The sequence below is a fragment of the Molossus molossus genome, unplaced genomic scaffold (assembly GCF_014108415.1).
Source record: "Molossus molossus isolate mMolMol1 unplaced genomic scaffold, mMolMol1.p scaffold_m16_p_3, whole genome shotgun sequence".
NCBI lineage: Eukaryota > Metazoa > Chordata > Mammalia > Chiroptera > Molossidae > Molossus > Molossus molossus.
In genome coordinates this window covers 130,981,938-131,006,395 of record NW_023425366.1, presented here as the reverse complement: position 1 = coordinate 131,006,395, position 24,458 = coordinate 130,981,938, and the positions used below count along the sequence as shown (strand labels likewise).

Below are 24,458 nucleotides of genomic sequence, written 5' to 3'. Positions count from 1 at the left end.
GTCGAACTGCTTCCCTGGAGGCGTCTGAATGTGTGACTCCCAGCCTGGCAGGGTCGGGGTGAAACCTACACACTGTGGGTGACTGCATAGACCAAAACACCAGCTTTTAAAGAGTAATGACTTTATTATTTGTATACAAATAATAGGTGCTATGAATACAAAGAATTAAATTACTTTTAACAATGTAAACAGAAGTATTGAAAAGAACAAAAATGAAAGCAAGGTCTACAGAAACAACTTTTGATGGCACCCTGCTAGCCCTCTCTCTAGGCACAGACACACTGGGGACGGCAGGGCAGACAGATCAAGGAAGGATTGTGTAAGAATGGGACCTCTTGATATGTCCTATTTTTAAATAAAGGCATTAAATTTAATTTTACTTTAATCTAGCAGAAGAAAAGGAGTCAACATGAAACTAGAGGATGTACTGAACTTCAGATAAATCATTACTTACTACAAGAGTTCCTAAGGAGCTGCTTTTAAAACAATAACTGAGAAAATAATTTAAATTATTAGGGGTCAAAGTCACTATGCTTTAAAAAAGTCACTTAATCTAATTTTGTTGTAGTGTTTTAGCTTTTCATTGTCAAAATTTAAAAATACATGAGAGTAAGGAAGACAGTATAATAAATGGCCAGGTACCCATTATCCAGCTTTAATAGTCATCAATATTTTGTAATTTTTGTTTCATCCGTTTCCCCATCACCATAGTCACTTCTCTTCCTTCTTCCCTCCCTCCCCCTCCTTTTCCTTTCTTTGTATTTTAGAGCAAATCCTGACATTGTATTTCATTTGTAAATACACATAACTCAATGTAAGACCAATTTCATTAATTTCTTTTCTTAAATATTTTTTTTTTCCTTTTATTGATTTTAGAGAGAGAGGAATGAAGAGGGAGAGAGAGATAGAAACATCAATGAGAGAGAACATCTATTGGCCACCTCCTGACTGGGAATCAAACCAGTGAACTCTTGGTGCATGGGTCAACGCTCAACCACTGAGCAAACTGGCCAGGCTTAAAATATGTTTTTATTGATTTTTTTAGAGAGAGAGGAAGGGGGGGGGGGGGAGAGAGAGAGATCTATGTGAGAGAGAAACATCGATCAGCTGCTTCCTGCATGCCCCCACTAGGGATCAAGACCACAACCTGGGCATGTGCCTTGACCGGGAATCGAACGGGGACCTCTCAGTCCATGGGGTGACACTCAGTCCAGAGCCACACCATCCAGGCTCATTGATTTCTTGTTTTTTTTTTTTTTTTTTTTAAATCCTCACCCGAGGATATTTTTTCCATTTTTTTGTACAGATAGAGTGGGAGGGAGGGAGAGGAAGGGAGAGAGAGAGAGAAACATCGACGTGAAGGGACACATCGAGTGGCTGCCACCCGCATGACCAACCAAGGCCGGGGACAAACTGCAACCAAAGTATGTGCCCTTAGCGGGAACCGAACCCGGGTCTCTCCGGACCGCAGGCTGACGCTCTAACTGCTGAGCCAAACTGGCCAGGGCTCATTGATTTCTTAATGAACTATGTGGTGATCAACTCTCCCTCTTCCCTTCATCTCCCCTCCTCTGGTTCCTTGTGTTGTTGATGATGGTTCACCTTTCACTTTGTCATGGTTTATAACATTCACATTTTTGTTCTGCCACCACAGCTCTCCTGTTCTGTAGCCTTATGTCTATATTTAAACAGATTCATCACTCAAACTCAGGTCTTTTAACACAGACCATGTAGGAGTTCTTTATTTTGGTTCATGCATTTGCTGGCTGATGGCTTTTCCTTCCAGAAAGGGACTTACTCCCTCGTCCGCCTGGTGAGAGCGCTGGCACTGCTTCTGTATTGGAGAGTGACCTGGCGGAGAGGAGCACTCTGTCATATTGTCTTCTCCTCAGAATTGTGCAGAACATTGTTTATTGACGTATCCTTGAAATCTGAATTGCTGAGGTTCATCAGATGTTTTGCCCCTTTAATGACTTTATTTCCTATGGAGATGCCTGATGGAATGTCTTTTATCCTGGCTGTCCTATAATTTAATCAGCTTATTTCTTTTTTTTCTCAATTTTTATTAATATATTTTTGTTACAGATGTTTCTCCTTTTTTCCCTAGACACCCTCCTCCCCCTCCTACCCCCACACTCCAGCATTGTTGTCTATGTCCATTGGTTATGCACACATGCATATAAGTTCTGTGGTTTATCTCTCCCCCCTCACTCCCCTCCTCTGAGGTCTGTCAGTCTGAAACATACTCCTTTCTATGTCTCTGGGTATATTTTGTTCATTATATTCCCACAAATAAGTGAGATCATGTGATATTTGTCTTTCTCTGATTGACTTATTTCACTTAGCATAATGCTCTCCAGGTCCCTCCATGTCATCTCAAAGGATAAGAGATCTTTCTTTCTTACATCTGCATAGTATTCCATTGTGTACATGTACCACAGCTTTTTTTTTTTCTTTTCTTTTCTTTTTTTTTGTATGTGCCCCTAGCAGGAACTGAACCCGGGACTCTCTGCTCCACAGGCCAATCCTCCAACCGCTGAGCCAAACCGGCCAGGGCTGTACCACAGCTTTTTTATTCATTTGTCTACTCATGGACACTTGGGCTGTTTCCAGATCTTAGCAATTGCAGAAAGTGCTGCAATGAACATAGGGGTACATATATTCTTTCTGGTTGGTGTTTCAGGCTTCTTGGGATACATTCCTAGAAGTGGGATCACTGGATCAAATGGCAGATCAATTTTTAATTTTTTTTTTTATCCTCACCTGAAGACATTTTTCCATTTTTTGTTCATATAGAGTGGGAGGGGGAGAGAGAGAGAAACATCGACGTGAAAGGTGGCAACATTGAGTGGTTGCCACCCATCCAACCCAACCAGGACTGGGGACAAACTGCAACTGAGATATGTGCCCCTAGCGGGAACCAAACCCGGGTCTCTCTGGACCACAGACCGACGCTCTAACTGCTGAGCCAAACCGGACAGGGCTCAATTTGTCATTTTTTGAGGAAACACCATAGTGTTTTCCACAGTGGCTGCAGCAGTCTGCATTCCCACCAGCAGTGTACTAGAGTCTCCTTTTCCCCACACCCTCACCAACACTTGTTGTTTGATGATTTGTTGATGGCGGTCATTCTGGCAGTTGTGAGGTGATACCTCACTGTTGTTTTAATTTTCATCTCTCTAATGATTAGTGATATTGAGCATTTTTTCATATGTCTCTTGGCCATTTTATGTCCTTTTTGGAGAGGTGTGTATTTAGGTCCTCTCCCCATTTTTTAATTGGGTTCTTTGTCTTTTTTTGTTGTTGAGTTGTATGAGCACTCTATGTATTTTGAAAATTAACCCCTTATCTCATGTATCATTGGCAATTATGCTCTCCCATATAGTGGGTTCCCTTTCCATTTTGATGGTTGTTTCTTTTGCTGTGCAGAAGCTTTTGAGTGTGATGTAGTTCCATGTGTTCATTTTTTCCTTTGTTTCTCTTGCCTTGGGTGATGCATCAGTGAAAATTCTGCTATGTATGATGTCTGAAATTTTGTTGCCTACATTTTCTTCTAGGATTTTTTTTTTTTTTATCCTCACCCGAGGACATTTTTCCATTTAGATAGAGCAGGAGGGAGAGAGAGAGAGAGAGAAACATCAACGTGAAAGGGACACATCGAGTGGCCGCCACCCACATGACCCAGCCAGGGCTGGGGACAAACTGCAACTGAGCTACATGCCCTTAGCAGGAACCAAACGCAGGTCTCTGTGAACCGCAGGCTGACGCTCTAACCGCTGAGCCAAATCGGCCAGGGCTCTTCTAGATTCATGAGTCACATTTAAGTCTTTTATCCATTTTGAGTTTATTCTTGTGTATGATATAAGTTGGTGATATAGTTTCATTTTTTTGCATGTAGCTGTCCAATTTTCCCAACACCATTTATTGAAGAGGCTATCTTTGCTCCACTGTGTGCTCTTGCCACCTTTGTCAAATAATTGAGCATAATGTCTTGGGTCAATTTTTGGGTCCCCTGTTCTGTTCCATTGATCTATATGCCTGTTCTGGTGCCAGTATCAGGCTGTTTTGATTACGGTGGCTTTGTAGTATAACCTGATATCCGGTACTGTGATCCCTCCTACTTTTTCAACATTGCTGTGGCTATTCGGGGTCTTTTTGGTTCCATAGGAACTTTTGAAGTATTTGTTCTAGTTCTGTGAAATATATTGTTGGTATTTTGATGGGGATTGCATTGAATCTATAGATTGCTTTTGGTAGTATGGACATTTTAATTATGTTAATTCTTCCAATCCACGAACAAGGTATGTGCTTTCACTTTTTAATATCTTCCTCTATTTCTTTTTTCAGTGTCCTGTAGTTTTCTGCAAATAGGCCCTTTACTTTATTGGTTAAGTTTATTCCTAGGTATCTTAATTTTTTTGCCCACAATGGTAAACAGGATTGTTTTTTTAGTTTCTCTTTCTGTGAATTCATTATTGAACTCATCACTCTTATATATCAATGGTATATAAGAATTACAATGATTTCTTGATGTTAATTTTTTTCCCGATACCTTGCCAAATTCATTTATTAAATCTAGAAGATTTTTTTAATGGAGTCTTTAGGGTTTTCTATGTACAATATCATGGCATCTGCAAATAATGACAGTTTTACTTTTTCCTTTCTGATTTAGATCTTTTTTATTTTTTCTGCGTGTCTAATTGCTATGGCTAAGACTTCCAGTACTCTGTTAAATCAGAGTGGCAAAAGAGGGCATGCTTGTCTTGTTCCTGTTCTTAAGGGAAATGCTTTTAATTTTGCCCATTGAGTATGATGTTGGCTCTAGCATATAATTTGTAGAAACAATTCTTCATTTTAGGAAAAATCTCTGCATTTATAACTTTGTATATATTATCTTTGTGTATATTTATATATATATATACTATTTATTAGGTTACCAACTTAAAAATTAGCATCATTTGGCCTCCATATCAATTATACTCTTTATAATTGGTTTAATGTATGTGTCCTTTTCTTCTGTAGTAACAGTAATTATCTCAAATCTTTCCTCTAAGTCATTTATTAGATGTCTAGACTTGTATGCTTTATTCCTAAGTGGTTCTAATTTATTTATTAGCTCGTTAATGGTACTGCTTAATTCTCAATTTATTTGGTTTTTAAATCCCTCTTTTCCTCTTATTCTGTGTTTTATCACTTCATCTGCAAACTTTTAAAAGACTGCTTTATTCTAAAGCAATTCATTACCACGAAACCAGTATTACAAAAATGTTAAAAGGACTTCTTTAATAAAAAGGAAAAGAAAGAGACAAATAATTATAAAGAATAAAATGGCATAGAGACTAAAAAAATACAAAAGACCAATAAAACCAAGAGTTGGTTCTTTGAAAAGTTAAACAAGATTAATGAAACTTTAGACAAACTCATCAAGAAAAAAAGAGGGAGGACCCAAATAAATAAAATCAGAAATAAAAGAGGCAAAATAACAAGTGACAATTTGGAAATGCAAAGGATTGTAAAAAGAATAAATAAAAATACTGTGAATAACTATAAGCCAACAAAGTGGACAACCTGGGTGAAATGGACAAATTCTAAAAACATACAATCTTCTAAAACTCAATTGGGAAGAATCAGAAAACCAGAACAGACCAACAACAATGAATTAAATTGAAGCAGTAATAAAAAAAAGAAACTCCCAGCAAACAAAAGTCTTGAACTGGATGGCTTCATAGCTGAGTTTTACCAAACATTCAAAGAACTAACACCTACCTATCTGCCTCAAACTATTCCGAAAAATTAAAGAGGAGGAAAAACTTCCAAGCTCTTTTTATGAGGCCAGATTTATTCTAATTTCAAACCACATAAATATACTACACAGAAAGAAAATTATAGCTCAGTATCCCTGATGAACAGAGATGCTAAAATCCTTAACAAAATATTAGTAAATCAAATTCAACAATACATTAAAAAGATCATACACCATGACCAAGTGGGATTTATTCTGAGGATGCAAAGTTGGTACAATATTCTCAAATCAATAAATTTGATTCTCAAATCAAATCACATAAACAAAATGAAGGATAAAAACCACATGGTCATATCAATAGGCAGAAAAAAGTATTTAACACAATCCAGCACCCACCGTGGAAAACAGTATGGAGTTTTCTAAAAAAATTTTAAATGGAACTGCCATTTGACCCAGTGATCCCACTTCTGGGAACATATCCTAAAAATCTGAAACACCAATCCAAAGGAATATATGCACCCCTATGTTCATAGCAGCATTATTTATAATAGCCAAGATCAGGAAACAGCCCAAGTGTCTATCAATAGATTAGTGGATAAAAAAAAGCTGTGGTACATTTACACAATAGAACACAATGTGGCTATGAAAAAAGAAGAAACTCTTACTCTTTGCAACAGCATAGATGGATCTGGAGATTATTATGCTGATTATTAAGCCAGTCAGAGAAAGACAAATATCACATGATCTCACTTACATGTGGAATCTAATGAACAAAATAGGACCAAAGGCATGGATACATGGGACAGATTGACAGATGTCAGGGGTAAGGGTCATTGAGGGGACTGGAAGAGATTAACCAGAGAACATATATGCATAGCTCACAGACACAGACATAATGTGGTAAAGGCCTGGGGTGAGGCTTGGGCTGGGTGGAGAGGGACAAAGTGGGGGAAAATGGGGGACATCTGTAATACTGTTAACAATATAAAAAAAGAATAATAAACTCCCACATATCCATAGAAAAAGAATATAGTGTCAATAAATATGTACCTATAAATGATCACTTTAAATGTAAGTGGCTTAAAGGCTTTAATAAAAAGACAAAGCGTAGCCCTGGCCAGTTTGGCTCAGCAGTTAGAGCGTCGGCCTGCGGTCCAGAGAGACCCGGGTTTCGTTCCCGCTAAGGGCATGTACCTTGGTTGCGGTTCGTCCCTGGCCCCGGTTGGGGTTGTGTGGGTGGCAACCAGTCGATGTGTCTTTCTCACATCGATGTGTCTCTCTCTCTCATCCTCCCTCTCTCCCTCCTGGCTCTATCTGAAGATAAATGCAAAAATGTCCTCGGTGAGGATTAAAAAAAAAAAAAAAAAGACAAAGCGTAGTTGAATGGATAAGAAAACAGGATCCATGTATATGGTATCAACAAGAGATCTACCTCAGAACAAAAGACACACAAATTGAAAGGAAAGAATTGTAAAAAAGATATTTCATGCAAAGGGAAACAAAGAAAACCTGGGATAGTAATACTTACATCACACAAAGTAGATTTCAAAACAAAGGCTATAATGAAACAAAGAAGGACACTATATAATGATAAATGAAGCAATATATCCAACAAGAGGATATAGCCCTTGTAAACATTTATACACCCAACATAGGAGGGATCACATTACCAGATTTCAGGTTGTACTACAACACCACTGTAATCAAAACAGCCTGGTACTGGCATAAGAACAGGCATATAGATCTATGGAACAGAACAGAGAACCCAGAAATTGACCCAAGACAATATGCTCAATTAATTTTTGACAAAGGTGGCAAGAGCATACAGTGGAGTAAAGACAGCCTCTTTAATAAATGGTGTTGGGAAAATTGGACAGCTACATGCAAAAAAAGAAAAAAAAGAAAAAGAAAAAGAAACTAGACCACCAACTTACACCATAGACAAGAATAAACTGAAAATGGATAAAATACTTAAAGGTGACTCATGAATCCATAAAAATCATAGAAGAATGTGTAGACAATAAAATTTCAGACATCACATGCAGCAGAATTTGCACTGATACAACATCTAAGGCAAGACAAAGAAAAAAAATGAATAAATGGGAGTACATCAAGCTAAAAACTTCTGCACAACAAAAAACCCCGAAATATCAAAATGGAAAGGGAATACACTATGTGGGAGAGCATAATTTCCAATGATACATTAGATGAGGGGTTAAAAGATGAGGGGTTAATTTCCAAAATATATAGAGTACTCATGCAAGTCAACAAAAGGAAGACAAAGGATTCAATGAAAAACTGGGCAGAGGACCTAAACAGACACCTCTCCAAACAGGACATACAAATGGCCAAGAAACATATGAAAAAAAACCTCAGTGTCACTACTCATTAGAGAGATGCAAATTAAAAGGACCATGAGCTATCACCTCACACCTACCAGAATGGCTGCCATCAATAAATCATCACACAACAAGTGCTGGTGAGGGTGTGGAGAAAAGGGAACTCTAGTACATTGCTGGTGGGAATACAGACTGGTGCAGCTACTATGAAAAACAATGTGGTGTTTCTTAAAAAAATTAAAAATTGAACTGCCATTTGATCCAGTGATCCCACTCCTAGAAATATATCATAAGAAGCCAAAAACACCAATCAGAAAAAAACCTATGTACCCCTATGTTCATAGCAGCATAGTAGGTAATATTTGCTATTTACAATTGCTAAGATCTGGAAAAAGCCCAAGTATCCATCAGTAGAAGCTGTGGTACATATAGACAATGAAATACAATGCAGCTGTAAGGAAAAAAAGATTTCTTATCATTTGAGACTTCATGGAGGGACCTGGAGAGTATTATGCTAAGCGAAATAAGCCAATCAGAGAAAGGGAAATATCACATACTCTCACTTCTTTGTGGAATACAATGACCAAAACAAAGTGATGAACAGAATGGACTCAGAGACATGGATGTGGATTAGAGACTGACAAACCTCAGAAGAGGGGGTGGGGGAGGGAAGAGATAGACCATGAACTTATATGCATGTATGTATAACCAATGGACATAGACAACTATTCGGGGGGTGGAGGGGATGGGGGGGTGGGGAGATGGGGAGGAGGGTGTCAATGGGGGAAAATGGAGAACCATCTGTAACAAAAATAAATTAATTGATAAAAAGGTTTAAGTCTTTAATTTGTATGGAGTAGATTTTTATGTATGATACTGAAAAGATATCCAATTTAATTTTTAAATAATTAATTGCAAAAAAAACCCCTTTTTTCCAATGAACAAAAGTCCTGGATCAGATAGCATCATATACTGTTTTACGAAAGGTTCAAAGAAGAATTAACACCTCTACTTCTCAAAGTATTCCAAAATATTCAAGGGGAGGGAAGACTCCCAAGCTATTTTTATGAGGCCAGCGTTCTCCTAATTCCCAAGCCAGATAAAGACATTACAAAGAAAAAAAAATTACAGGCCAATATCCTTAGATGCAAGGATGCTTAACAAAATAGCAAACTGAATTCAGCAATATGTTAAAAAGATCATATACCATGATCAAGTGGGACTTATTCCCGGGATGCAAGGTTGGTACAATGTATGCAAATCAATAAATGTGAACCACCACGAAAATAAAATGAAGGATAATAATGATATGATCATATCAATAGATGCAGGATAAGCATTTGACAAAATCTAGTGCCCATTTATGATAAAAACACACCCAAAAAGTGGTTATAGAGGGAACATCTCTCAATATAATAAATGTCATATATGACAAACCCCCAGGTAACATACTCAACAGGGAGAAACTAGAAGTGTGTCCTTTAAGATCAGTAACAAGACAGAAATGTCCACTTTTACCACTCTTATTCAACATAGTACTGGAAATCCTGGCCACAGTAATCAGAAAAGAAAAAGAAATGAAAGGCATCCAAATTGGAAAGGAAGAAGTAAAACTGTCACTATTTGCAACTGACATGATATTGTATATAGAGAACCCTATATATTCTACCACAAACTACTAGAACTGATAAATGAATTTAGTAAAGTAGCAGGATACAAAATAAATATTCAGAAATCTGTTGCATTTTATACACCAATAATGAGCTATTAGAAAGGAAAACTAAGGAAACAATCCCATTGGTAATGGTATCAACCTCCCCCCAAACCTAGGAATAAATTTAACCAAGGAGTTAAAAGATCTGTGCTTGGAAAATTATAAGACACTGAAGAAAAAAACTGAAGAAGCTACAAATAAATGGATTGAAAGAATTAACATCATCAAAATGTCCATACTACTCAAATCAATCTATAAATTCAATGCAATCCCCATTAAAATGCCAATGGTGTATTTCACAGAACTAGAATAAATTATCCAGAAACATGTATGGAACCACAAAGATTGCAAATAGCCACAGCAATTTTTAGAAAGAAGAAGGAAGTTGGAGATATCACACTACCTGGTATCAAACTATGCTCTAAGTCTACTGTAATCAAAACAGCATGGTCTGGACATAAAAACAGACGTATAGATAAATGGGACAGAATAGAGAGCTTAGAAACAAACCTATGCCCATATGGTCAATTAATATATGACAAAGGAGGCAAAAACAAACAATGGGGTAAAAACAGTTTATTCAATAAGTGGTACTGGGAAAATCGAACAGATATTATGCAAAAAAACCCTCACAAATAACAAAAAGCTAGATCAGCTTCTTACATCATATTTAAGAATAAACTAAAATAGAATTAAAGATGTAAAACCACTCAAAACCATAAAACTCCTAGAGGAAATATAGGCAGTAAAACCTCTGACATTTCTCTTAGCAATATTTTTTCTGCTATATCTCCTCAGGCAAGGGAAACAAACGAAAAAAAAAATACAAATGAGATGGCATCAAACTAAAAAGTTTTGCATGGTACAGGAAATGTTCAGCAACACAAAAAGAAAACCTACTAAACAGGACATATTTGCCAATGATACATTTGATATGCAGTTAATATCCAAAATTTGTAAAGAACGCAGACAACTCAATTCCAAAAACAAAACAAAACAAAAAAAACCAAGCCAACTGAAAAATGGGCAGGGGTCCTGAACAGACACTTTTCTAAAGAGGACATACAGATGGTCAATAGATATATGAAAAATTGCTTGACATCACTAATCATCAGGGGAATGTAAATCAAAACCACAATGAGATATCGCCTCACATCTGTTAGAATGGCTATCATCAATAAATCAACAAACAAATGCTGGCGAGGATGTAGAGAAAAGGGAAGCCTTGTGAACCATTGGTGAGAATGCAGACTGGTGCAGCCACTGTGGAAAACACTATGGAGTTACCTCAAAAATTAAAAATGGAACTGCCTTATAACCCAGTGATTCTACTTCTGGGTATATATCTCAAGAAACCCCAAACCCTAATTTGAAAGAATAGATGCATTCCCTATGCTTGTTGCAGTGTTATTTTTTAAAATTAATTAATTAATTTTTGTCACAGATGTTTCTCCTTTTCCCCCCACTGATTCCCCCCTCCCTCTCCTTCCCCGCCCTGTCCCCAGCTTTGTTGTCCATGTCCATTGGTTATGCATACATGCATATAAATTCTGTGGTTTATCTCTCCCCCACCACCCCCTCTTCTGGGGATTGTCAGTTTGTACCCCCTTCTACATCTCTGGGACTACCCCATTCCTCAGGCTGTTATGTTCATTACATTCCACAAATAAGTGAGATCATATGATACTTGTCTTTCTCTGTTTGGCTTGTTTCACTTAGGATGACACTTTCCAGGTCCCTCCATGTCGTCTCAGATGATAAGAGATCTTTCTTACAGCTGCATAGTATTCCATTGTGTATATATACCACAGCTTTTTTATCCATTCGTCTACTGATGGACACTTGGGCTGTTTCCAGATCTTAGCTATTGTAAATAGTGCTGCTACAAACATGGGGGGTACATATATTCTTTCGGATTGGTGTTTCAGGCTTCTTAGGGTATATTCCTAGAAGTGGGCCACTGGGTCAAATGGAAGTTCAATTTTTAATTTTTTGAGGTAACACCATAGTGTTTTCCATAGTGGCTGCACCAGTCTGCATTCCCACCAACAGTGTACTGGAGTCCCCTTTTCTCCACACCCTTGCCAACACTTGTTGTTTGATGATTTGTTGATGGTGGCCGTTCTGACAGGTGTGAGGTGATACCTCATTGTTGTTTTAATTTGCATCTCTCTGATTAGTGATGTTGAGCATTTCTTCATATGTCTCTTAGCCATTTGTATGTCCTGTTTGGAGAGGTGTCTATTTAGTTGCTCTGCCCATTTTTAATTGGATTCTTTGTCTTCCTTTTGTTGAACTGTATGAGCACTCTCTATATATTGGAAATTAACCCCTTATCTGATATATCATTGGCAATTATGCTCTCCCATACAGTGGGTTGCCTTTCCATTTTGATGATTGTATTTTTTGCTATGCAGAAGCTTTTGAGTTTGATGTAGTCCCATGTGTTCATTTTCTCCTAGGTTTCTGTTGCCTTAGGTGATGTATCAGTGAAAATTCTGCTGCGTATGATGTCTGAAATTTTGTTGCCTACGGTTTCTTCTACGATTTTTATGGATTCATGAGTCACATTTAAGTCTTTTATCCATTTTGAGTTTATTCTTGTGTATGGTGTAAGTTGATGGTCTAGTTTCATTTATTTATTTTTTTGCATGTAGCTGTCTAATTTTCCCAACACCATTTATTAAAGAGGCTATCCTTACTCCACTGTATGCTCTTGCCATCTTTGTCCAATATTAATTAAGCATATTGCCTTGAGTCCATTTCTGAGTTCTCTGTTCTGTTCCACTGGTCTATGTGCCTGTTCTTATACCGGTACCAGGCTGTTTTGATTACAGTGGCTTTGTAGTATCACCTGAAATCTGGTAATGTGATCCCTCCAACTTTGTTCTCCTTTTTTAAGATTGCTGTGGCTATTCGAGGTCTTTTTTGGTTTCATATAAACTTTTGAAGTATTTGTTCTAGTTCTGTGAAGTATGTCATTGGTATTTAGATGGGGATTGCATTGAATCTATAGATTGCTTTGGGTAGTATGGACATTTTAATGATGTTAATTTCTCCAATCTATGAACAAGGTATGTGCTTCCACTTTTTTATCTTCCTCTATTTCTTTTTTCAATGACCTGTAGTTTTCTGCAAATAGGTCCTTTATTTCTTTGGTTAAGTTTATTCCTAGGTATTTTAACTTTTTTGCTGTAAGGGTAAATGGGGTTGTTTTCTTAGTTTCTCTTTCTGTGAGTTCATCATTGGTGTATAAGAATGCCATCGATTTCTTGATGTTAATTTTGTATCCCATTGCAGTGTTATTTACAATAGAAAAGATATGGAAGCAACCCAAGTGCCCTTCAATAGATGAACAGATTAAAAAAAGTAGTGGTGCATAAAAAAAGTAGATACAATGGATTATTACTCAGCCATGAAAAAGAATAAAATCTTAACATTGTGGCAGCATGAATGAACCTAGTATTATGTAAGTGAAGTAAGTCAGAGAAAGACAAATGACCTCATGTATACATGAAATCTAAAGAACAAAATGAAGAAATAAGATTGAGCCCAGTCAGTGTGGCTCACTGATTGAGCGGCGATCCATGCACTAAGAGGTTGCTGGTTCAATTCCCTGTCAGGGCACATGCCCAGTTTGTGGGCGAAATCCCAGGGTGGGGCATGCAGGAGGCAACCAATCAATGTTCTCTCTCATCGATGTTTCTATCTCTCTCTCCCTCTCCCTTCCTCTCTAAAATCAATAAAGAAAAAAATTTAATTTAAAAAAGAAAACTTCTCTGGACATTTGTGTAAGTTTTTGTGTGGACATATGGACATATACCTAGGAGTGGAATTGCCAGGTCCTATGGTAACTCTATTTTAACTTGTTTTCCAAAGCTGCTGTCACTCACATTTCCATCACAGCATGTGAGGTCGCTCACGTTCCTGGTTCCCAGGGACAGCTGCTGTTTCCATTGCTTTTGTTATTCCATCCTGGTTGTGAAGTGGTGTCTCATTGTGTTTAGATTTGCATTTCCCTGCCAGCTACTCACGTGGAGCACCTTGTTATGTGCTTATGGGCTCCCTGTCTATCTTCTTTGAAGAAATGTCCATTTAGTTACTTTGCCCATTTTTTGCTGGGGTAATTTGTTTTTTTATTATTAAGTTGCAGTACTTCTTTATGGATCATAAATACAAGTTCCTTATGAGATAAATGATTTGTACAACATTTCACTGATTTCTGTGGATGGTCTTCACACTTTTTTGATTTTATCCTTTGGAATGCAAAAAATTTTAATGTGGCCTTGGCCCGTTTGGCTCAGTTGTTAGAGCATCAACCTGCAGACGAAGAGTCAAGGGTTCGATTCCAGTCAAGGGCACGTACCTCAGTTTCTGTTCAGTCCCCGTCCCTGGTAGGGGTCATGCAGGAGGCAACCAATTGATGTATCTCTTTCACGTCGATGTTTCTTTCTCTCTCTCTCCCTCCCTCCTTCCCACTCTGTCTGAGAATAAATGGAAAAATATCTTTGGGTGAGTATTTAAAAAAAATTTTTTTAATGTGGATAAAGTCCAGCTTACTTCTTTTTCTTTTGTTGCTTGTGCTTTTGGTGTCCTAAGAAACCATTACCTAGTCCAAGGTCATGAAGATTTACACCTATGTTTTCTTCTAGGAATTTGATCGTTTTAACTTGTGAATTTAAGTTTTTAATCTATTTTGAGTTTATTTTTGACTATGGTGTGAAGTAGAGATCCAAATTCATTATTTTACATGTACATATCCAGTTGTTCATAAGATTATTCTTTTACTATTTAATTATCTTGGCACCCTTGTTGAAAGTAAAGTTATCATAAATGTGAGAGGCTTATTTGTGAACTCTCAATTCTATTCATTGATTATATATATATACATACATATATATATATATATATATATATCCTTTTGCAAGTACCACATTGTTCATCTGTGAACTTTTAAAAAAATTAAATTCATTTTATCACTAAATTCTTGCAGCAGAATATTTTCTGTTTCTTAGGTCATGCTTTCATTTAGATTCTCATTCTCCCTCTCCCTCTCCGCATTGGTGCCGTACCATTGCTCTGATATAATCAGGTAATGTTTCCCAACATTATCTGGGGCCAGTTTATCTCCAGTACTTCGTTGACCATAACTAAAGAATTGGTACATGGCTTCTGCTGTAGCCTGAGGTTACAGGGTTTGGGTAAAATGAAATGCTCAGTGGCTCTTGCCGGGAAACCTGGGCTCTGTATTCTCTTTCCGAACTTTGGCTGACTACCTGAAACTGTCGTCCATGCCTCCCGCACCCCAGCTAGCACATGCTTCACACCCCTGCAGGGTTCAGTGTACACCCGCACCCAGCACAGAGCTCTGGGGGTGCGAACCCTGGTGCTTCTCCCACCTCTGCTCAGGTTCTGCATCATTATATGTAGGTCTCATGCTTGGAGGTTTCTCTTAGACATTTTCCACAGCTGCCCAGTCACCGCTGTAGTCCACTGTCTTCACGCTGGTGATCCAGAGGGACCTCTCACCATCTGGTCAACCCGCCCCTCCCTCTCAGCATCACTCCAGGAAGACAGTGGGGTGCTGGATCCTGGGTTGGGAGGTGGAGCGCCCCAAGTGTCTTACTTCTCTCCCTGTCCATCCTTCTCAGTACTTATATTTAGGTGGTGGTGTCTTCTTTAGCTATTGCTGGGGGTTTTTAGGCTTAAAATTGTCGTGATTGTTCATTTCATTAGGGATTAAAGGAGGGGCATCTGTTATCCTGAGTAACTCCAGGTTGCCTAGGAGCCAACCTGGCGAGCACCTTGAGGAAGCCACCCGGCACTGCACTTGCGGAGTTACAGAAATGGCTTCTCCTCTAGCTCAGAAACCCTCCTTCTGGGAGCTTACCACAAGGAAAGGACACAATGACGATAACCTGTATACATGAGTATGCAGCACCATTGTGAGAGCAAGAACGGAAATAATGTACAGGTCCCATGGCAGGCGTTCATTCAGAATGGTGTCACGTAAGATGAATGGAATACTTTGCAGTCAATTAGAATGATAGTTATAAAAACTAAGTAATAACCTAGAAAACTGCTCTGAGAAAAAAATGACAGATAAATAGAAGAATAAAGCATGAAATAGATACCATATGGCAACTATGTGAAGAGGTGAAAGCAGACAGACAAGAGAGAAAGATTTTTCTGAAACCTGAAATACTTGTGATAAGGAGATATGAACCCAGAGATACTTTTTGGTCATTTTTATTTAGCAGAACTGAATTGTTTTTACAATTAATAAAAAACACTTGGCCTAGCTGGTATGGCACAGTTGTTGAGCATCAACCCATGCACCAGAGGTCACCGGTTTGATTCCCAGTCAGGGCACATGCCCAGGTTGTGGGCCTGATCCCCAGTGGGGGGCATGCAGGAGGCAGCCAATTGATGTTCTCTCTCATCGATGTTTCTGTCTCTCTCTCCCTTTCCCTTCCTCTCTCTCTGAAATCAATAAAAAAAAAAATAAAGAAATAAAAATAAATAAAAAGGTACTAAAAACATGATTCAGAAAAGTATTTTCTGCTCTCCCTTACTGATGTTATTGGCTTTTTGGCTGAGTAAAAGTGGATTTATGAGCTGCGTAACCTTGGCCAAGGTCAGCATTCGCACGGCTGTCAAGGGACCTGATTTCATGCCAAACTTAGAAGATCGCTCCAGAGGGGCATGAGATAGATGTGTCACATTCGTGGCCTAGCTCTGGGCCACAGAGAGCACTTGGCATTTCACTCGAGGTGTCTGTGGTTCTCACCAGAGTAATGATTCCTGTTCACTCTGCGCTGTGATTGCAACTCCAACTCTGGTGCAGGTGCAAGGGCAGGAAGGCAAGAACAGCAGAAATGCAGGAAGACAAGGGATTTCGGTGACCTCTGACTGCCCCACACCAGCTCCATTTTCTCTCCTTCACTTGGGAGTAAGGTAAACTTTTTGACAGAGAAGTGAGTGAGTTTTCAAAGGGCACACAACAAATGGGTAAATACAGGGAAAGTCGGCACTCTGAACATATCAATCACTGGGCTAACAGAGGATTCATGTCAGATGACGTGCACCCAGCACTGGAGACCCCGGGGGCCTGCCTGCTGCCCTGGATGCACCTGCCCTTGCAGTCCCTCCAGTGTCCACTCACCCTGTGGCTCCTGGCCCCCGAGAGCCCACAATGTCCCAAGGTCCTGGGGTCAGTGAAGACCTCCCTGAAGCTCTCACCATGGGAGTTTACCCTCGGCCCATGTGGGAAGGCAAGTAAAGCCTTTCAAGACGGTTATAAGGAAGCATACTCAGAGCCAGACAAGAGGCCACATACCATATGACTGCACATGTATGAAATGTCCAGAAAAAACAAACCTATAGAGAGTTGCTGAGCGGTTGGCTGGAGCTGGGGATGAGGAAAGGATTAACTGAGACTTCCGGTCAGGATGGCGGGTAGGTAAACGTGGTATCGCATCCTCCCACAACCACAAAGTTACAACTAAACTAAAGAACAACCATCCTTCAGAACCACCTAATATCGAGCTGAATGGAAGTCCTACAACTACGGAATTAAAGAAGAGGCCACATCGAGACTGGTAGGAGGGCAGAGGCAGACGGGCTGGTCCCACACCCACGTGTGGAGGATAAAAATCAGGAGGACACCTCGACTGGGAAGGTCCTCCCTGAGGACTGAGGGGTCCCTGTCCTACACCAGGCCCCCGCTCAGGGTTCCAGTGCCAGGATTAGAATCCCCATCACTTCTGGCTGGAAAAACCAGCGGGATCGGAGACTGAGGGAGGCTGAGGCGGCTGGAGCCCCAGGCAGCTCCTCTTAAAGGGCCCACGCATGGACTTACTCAGACTCGCACCCTCCAGGCTCCAGCATGGTGGAGGCAGCTTGAAAGGCACCTGAGACATATGGGGAAGAACTGAGCTGTTTGGCATTGGAGCGAGGGCTGGAGAGGGGGCTTTCTCCAGGACAAACGTGCTATCAGAGGCCTTTGTTCCTTTGGTGAACCCTTCCCTGGGCGGCAGACAGCCACCATATCTGGGACTCCAGCAACCTGGCTCACACTGGTTGCCCCGCCCTTCTGATTCCCTGAGGCCCTGCCCCACCCAACTTTCAGGCCCACCCAAGCTGTTGCCAGTTGCTTTACCATAGAATTGGCCTGTCTTGGATCCTGCTTCAGGTTTTTCTTAAATTCTTTCAAACAAGCAGCATCTGGCCTCAGCTAGCTCCATACCTCTCGTTAAGTAATACACAGAAACAAACACAGGGAGGCAGCCAAAATGAGGAGACAGAGAAACAGGTCCCAAATGAAAGAATAGAACAAAACTCCAGGAAAAGAACTAAGCGAAATGGAGATAAGCAACCTAACAGATGCAGAGTTCAAAACACTGCTTATAAAGATGCTCAATGGACTTAGTAAGAACCTCAGCAAACTGAGTGAGGGCCTCGAGCATAAAAAAGGAGCAGTCAGAAATGAAAGAGGCACTAATTGAAATAAAGAATAATTTACACAGATTCAATAGTAGAGTACGTAAATCCAAGAAGCAAACCATCGATTTGGAATCTAAGGAAGCAAAAATCACCCAATCAGAACAGCAAAAAGAAAAAAGAATCCAAAAAAAATGAAGATAGTATAAGGAGCCTCTTGGACTTCAAGCATACCAACATTCACATTTTGGGGGTGCCAGAAGGAGAAGAGAAAGAACAAAAAATCGAAAACCTATTTGAAACAATAATGGCAGAAAACTTCCCTAACTTGGTGAAGGAAACAGACATACAAGTCCAGGAAGCACAGAGAGTCCCAAACAAGATGAACCCCAAGAGGCCCACACCAAGACATATCATTATCAGAATGCAAAAGGTTCAAGACAAAGAATCTTAAAAGCAGCAAGAGAAAAGCAGTTGGTTATCTACAAGGGAGCTCCCATAAAACAGTCAGCTGATTTCTCAAAAGAAACTTTGCAGGCCAGAAGGAAGTGGCAAGAAATATTCAGAGTGATGAAAAGCAAGAACCTACAACCAAGATTACTCTATCCTGCAAAGCTGTCATTTAGAATCGATGGCCATATAAAGACTTTCCCAGACAAGGAAAAGCTAAAGGAGTTCATCACCACCAAACCATTATTATATGAAATATTGAAGGGTCTTGAAGAAAAAGAAAAAAAATATGAACAAACAAAATGGCAGGGAGTACATATCTATCGACAATTGAATCTACAAACAAAATGAACAAGCAGAACAGAAACATTCTCATAGATACAGAGAACATTTTTGTTGGTTGCTAGATGGGACGGGGTTGGGGGAAATGGGTGAAAAAGGTGAAGCGATTAAGAAGTACAAATGGGCCCTGGCCGGTTTGGTTCAGCGGTTGGAGCGTCGGCCTGCGGTCCTGAGAGACCCGGGTTCGGTTCCCGCTAAGGGCGCGTACCTCGGTTGCAGTTTGTCCCCAGCCCTGGTCAGTTGTGCGGGTGGCAGCCACTCGATGTGTTCCTTTCACATCGATGTTTCTCTCTCTCTCTCTCTCTCTCTCTCTCTCTCTCTCTCTCTGTTCCTCTCTCTCCCTCCCACTCTACCTGAACAAAAAATGGAAAAATGTCCTCGGGTGAGGATTAAAAAAAAAAAAAAAAGTACAAATGGGTTGTTAGACTGACAAACCTCAAAGGGGGTGGGAAGAGATAAACCAGAGAACTTGTAAACATAACGAATGGACACAGACAACAGTGTGGGGAAAGGCAGGAGGGGAGTAGGAATGGGGAGCAGGGGGTCAATGGGGGAAAAGTGAGGAACATCTGTAATACATTCAACAATAAAGATAAATTTAATACAATAAAAATAAAACATGAAACAAATCTTTAAAACATAAAATAAAATCTGAGAAAAAAGGATTAACCGGAAACAGCCAGGAAGGGCCTCAAGAGGGTGGCGGACGCTCCACATGTATCTGATGATCCAATGTTCTAGAATGGGTTGTGGCGACAGCTGCACAACTAGGAAACCTACTAAAACCCACCTGGGTGAATTTTATGGTATATAACTGTGCCTCAATAGAGGTGTTATATAAGAAAAAAAGAGTGGGGGAGGTAGAAGAGGGTACAGGGGGATACATAGTGATGGATTGAGACTTGACTTGGGGTGGTGAACATGCAATATGATATACAGATGATGTATTATAGAACTGTACACTTCAAACCTGTATACTTATTAACCAATGTCACCACAGTAAATTCAATAAAAAAGACAGCATACTGAGCACTTAAACAGCAGTTCCCAACCTGTGCGTCACGATCCCTTTGAGGGTCAAACGACCCTTTCACAGGGGTTGCCTAAGACATAACAGTAGCAAAATTACAGTTATGAAGTAGCAACAAAAATAATTTTATGGTTGGGGGTCACCACACATGAAGAACTGTATTAAAGAGACACAGCATTAGGAAGGTTGAGAACCACTGACTTAAAACCTATCATTTGATTCAAATGGGTTCTGCCTATGAGCTTTGCAATCTCCTACTAAAATACTTATGAAGGCACAAGAGAAAGAAGTAAAATGATGTCACTGAAAACAAAAACACAAAGAATGTGGGGAAAATCTCTTAACTAGATAGTAGATGAGCAGGCTTGAGAAATCTTAGCTCAAGAGACTGCGTTAGCAAAGGCACCAGATATATTCGGCCCCCTCAGGACGCAGACACGCAGGTCATATCCCACACAGAAAATTAGGCAGCTGCTCCCTTGCCCTGCCAGATACTGCTGTGGGTGAACTGCATCATTTCTTCTCGTCCCTGCTTGCAGGCCATCGTTCTAGAGCTGAGCAGTGTCACAGATCACAGTGAGTAAGAAGAAGGGACAGTGTGGCATCTTATGTTCAGTGAGGTATGGTCCTCCAAAGTAGAGACACAGATGTCCCTCTTTTTGTAGGATGTTCACAGAAGAAGCAAACAGAAAAGGCTGCCTCCAATAGATGGCATTAGTTGATCATAGGTGTCCCTGGATCTTGGCCATTCCATTACTCCTTACCCTAGAGCAGAGTTTTCAGCACTTGGGTTTATTTTTAAGGTTTTAAAACACATTATTTAAACTGACCCGTCCAAAAGCAGCGAGAATTTTGAAAACTAGCAGAAAGAGTTATGATTCCCATGGAGACGTTCTATGGACATGTTCACATTAATCACTCAGAAGGTGTCATCTAGTCTTACGAATGGCCTTTTCAAAACCTAACCTGCCTTTCTGAAAACTGAATTTACTGGAATTACATTGGTCAGTAAAATTATATAGGTTTCAAGTCTACAGTTGAATACATCATCTGCACATTGTATTGTGTGCTCACCATCCAAAGTCTAGTCTCCTTCCATCACTGTTCATCCTATTTACCCTCTTCCACCTGCCCCTAACTCCCTTCCCTCTGGTAATCACCATACTGTCGTCTGTGCCCATGATTTCTTTTTTCTATTTAATCCCTTGACCTATGTCACTCAGCACCCCGGATCCCCAGCCTCCTCCCCTCTGACAGCTGTCAATTTGTTCTCTGTATCTATGAGTCTAAAAACAACACTGCTTTAAAGTAGTTTCTGAAAAAGAATATACAAGAAGAAGCCAGTTCGCAGCACATGCGAGAAATTATGATGATCTTACACTGCATCAGTTAAATAGGACGTGGAGGGAGAGACCAGGCCGTTGCAGCAAACAGGACATGTTACAGGGCAATGTTACCTAGAACTGAGTGGAGATGTGACATCACTAGCTCTCCCTCTGCAGAAGAGAACGAAAGATGTCATCACACAGTGAGCCCAGAATGGGCCAGTGGCCTTTCATGCACCATCTTTGCTGACACAGCGTGAACAGATTGATCTTGAAGGATGGGGAAAGCAGGGAACAACATATGGAACCTGTGAAAAATAAAGGAATACAATATAGGGATTATACATGAAGAGTATTCCCCTGAGCTTTGTTTAATGCAGGACTCAAAACCGAATCTGAGGAAACTGTTTGGTAGCTGAAATAGGGTGCAAAAAGACATGTTTAAAAATAAAATAGGAACAGAGAGCCATAAGGAGAAAACAGGCTTGGATAAAAAGGCAAGATAAGATTAAAAAGGGAGATGGATGAACTCACAATAAAGATGATGATGATGATATCAGCAATAAAGATTGCTAATGTTTATTGGACACTTTCTATATACCATGATTTATTCTAAGTGTTTTTACATATATTAACTCATTAATTCTTACAAGAACACTATAAATGCATTGCATACTATTATTATTGTTCCCATTTTATTATTAAGAAGAAAACTAAGTGGGATTAAAGAACATGATTAAGTTTACCCAACTGCTAAGTACTGAAGCCAGAATTCAAGCCCTGATGATTTGCTCCATGGCTTGGGCTTTTAGTTATTACCTAAGAAAGGACAGCAAGGAAACAGAAGATACAACAGCAGAGTTAAAGTAGTTCAAGATAGTAAGAGCATAACTATCTGAAGTTGTGGGTGACTCCCATTAAAGGAAACATCTATCTAAAAAGAGCAAAAACCTAAGAACGGAGGAGGAGATGATAGCTATGGAAGCCAGAGGATAAACATTCCCTTGCTGATGAAAGACTCATCGTGTTCCAGGAAACAATCAAAAGGAGACCTACATCAGACATAGTCGGTTAAAACAACAGCCTTACAATAGAATGTTTTAAAAAAGAACACCAGAGAGGAAGGTGGGGTCTGAACACAGAGGGTCTTGTTAAGTCCTCTCTCAGAGTTTGGATTTTATTCTATCAGCAATGAGAAGCCAATGAGGAATTTTGTGCAGCAAAAGGATATAGTCAGATTTGTATTTTAAAAGGATCACTTAGGGAAGGAAAAATGGTGGTGGAGTGAATGGAAGCTGCACTGACTGTCCCCAGGACCAAACTGGAATTACAACTAAAACAAAAAAAAGCCATCTGGAATAACCAAGTGAAGACCAGCTGGAGAGAACCTTATAACCACAGATGTAAAGAGGAGCCCAAATTCAGACTAATAGGAGGTGTGGAGGCCAGAGAGGGCTGGCTGGACACCCACAGGCAGCAGCTGACGGCTGTCTTAGCTGTGAGAAGTTTCCTCTGAGAAGTCTGGGGTTTAAACCCCAAGCTGGCTCCCCGGCACAGAGTGGCAGAACAGGGAAAGGTGCCCACATTACACCTGGATGAGAAAATGACCTGAGCAGAGGTTCTGTCCAGCAGGGAGAGGCTCCGGGAACATGGGCACCTGCCTGAAGGACCAGTGCACTAAATTACAGCTACAGCCACTCACCCTGGGCTCCTGTAGAAGGAGGGTGGACTGGACTGGAGCTGCATGAGGAGAGTCGAGAGTTTGTGGTACTGGGGAGAGAGCTGGGAAGGAGGCCATAGGGAGCCCTATGCCGAGTCATTCTCCCACGCTACAGAAACCATTTTTCTTGGACAGTCTTTTCCCATCAGAGTGGCTTTAGCCCTGGAGGAAATGCAACTGCCCCACCCTTTGGAATTTAACCCAGCCAGGAGAATTTAACCTGGATCTGGAGATGGAGCTGTGAAGGCAGCTGCCTGTGTCTCTGGGCTGAACCATTAACCTATGCTGCAGAAACCATTTTTCTCAGGCAGAGTTTTCCCATCAAAGCTGCTATAACCCAGGGGGTGGGGAGGAGCACCTGCCCCACTCACTGGAATTTAATCTCAACTGGCCAGTAGGAGTCAGTGCGGAGCACAGAACTGCAACTTAAGGACTATTAACTGTCAGACTACCAGCCAGCCTGCAGGTGGAGGAGTCTCTGGGCACTTTGAGCCTTGGACCCAGCTCGCGGTCATTGGGTTTTGTGGCTTGCGAACTGAGCTGTGAGGGCTGAGGCCCGGTTCCCTGTGCTGAGCCATGAATCCAAGCTGCAGAAACCATTCTTCTCCCGTCAAAGCAGCTACAGCCCAGGGGGAAGCCACTACCCTATCCACTGGAATTCATCTTTGTCCATCCAGGAGGAGTCAGCGCCTAGCACAAAACTGCACCTTGAGGTTCATTAACTGTCAGAGGCTCCAGCCAGCCTGCAGGTAAAGATGAGTCTCTGGGCACTTTGAGCCTTGGCCCAGCTCGTGGTCACTGGGTTTCAAGGCTCTTAGGTCAGAGTTGTGAAAACGGCTGTCGGGGCCGCTGTGCTGTCATTAACCCACACCGCAGAAGCAATTTTTTCAAGCAAGAATTTTCCTCTCACAGCAGATTTGGCTCAGGGGGAAGCAATGGCCTCAACTGCTGGGAATCTTCTTACCCTGCCCACCTGAATGAGTTTTATCCAGAGGAGGGCTATAACTAAGGGCTCATTAAGTGACTGAGACTAACAGCTTGCAGGCAGAGGCTCTGGGACACCTGAATCTTTGCCTGGCCTGTGGCTCTGCCTGGGAAAGTAATACCAGAAATTGGTGTTCAGCTTGCTCTCTTCCATACACATCAAAATGCAGCAGAGGGAGCCACAATCTGTGGGACATCAATATCCACAGGGAGATTTTGGCAAACTCTGCTGAGACTACCAAAATGGTGAAACAAAGAAACAAATCCCAAATGAAAGAACAAGAGAATTCTATAGAGGAAGGGCTAAATGAAATGGAGATAAGTAAGTTATCAGATATAGAGTTTAGAGTAATGATGATAAGGATGTTT

The 24,458-nt window shown here is 40.5% G+C and overlaps 1 protein-coding gene across 1 annotated transcript in view; it reads right to left on the bottom strand.

Annotated features, from left to right (window-relative positions):
- Positions 1-24,458, bottom strand: part of DNAH3 (dynein axonemal heavy chain 3) — a 229,454-nt gene that overhangs the window by 60,299 nt on the left and 144,697 nt on the right. The gene's annotated exons all lie outside the window — the stretch shown is intronic.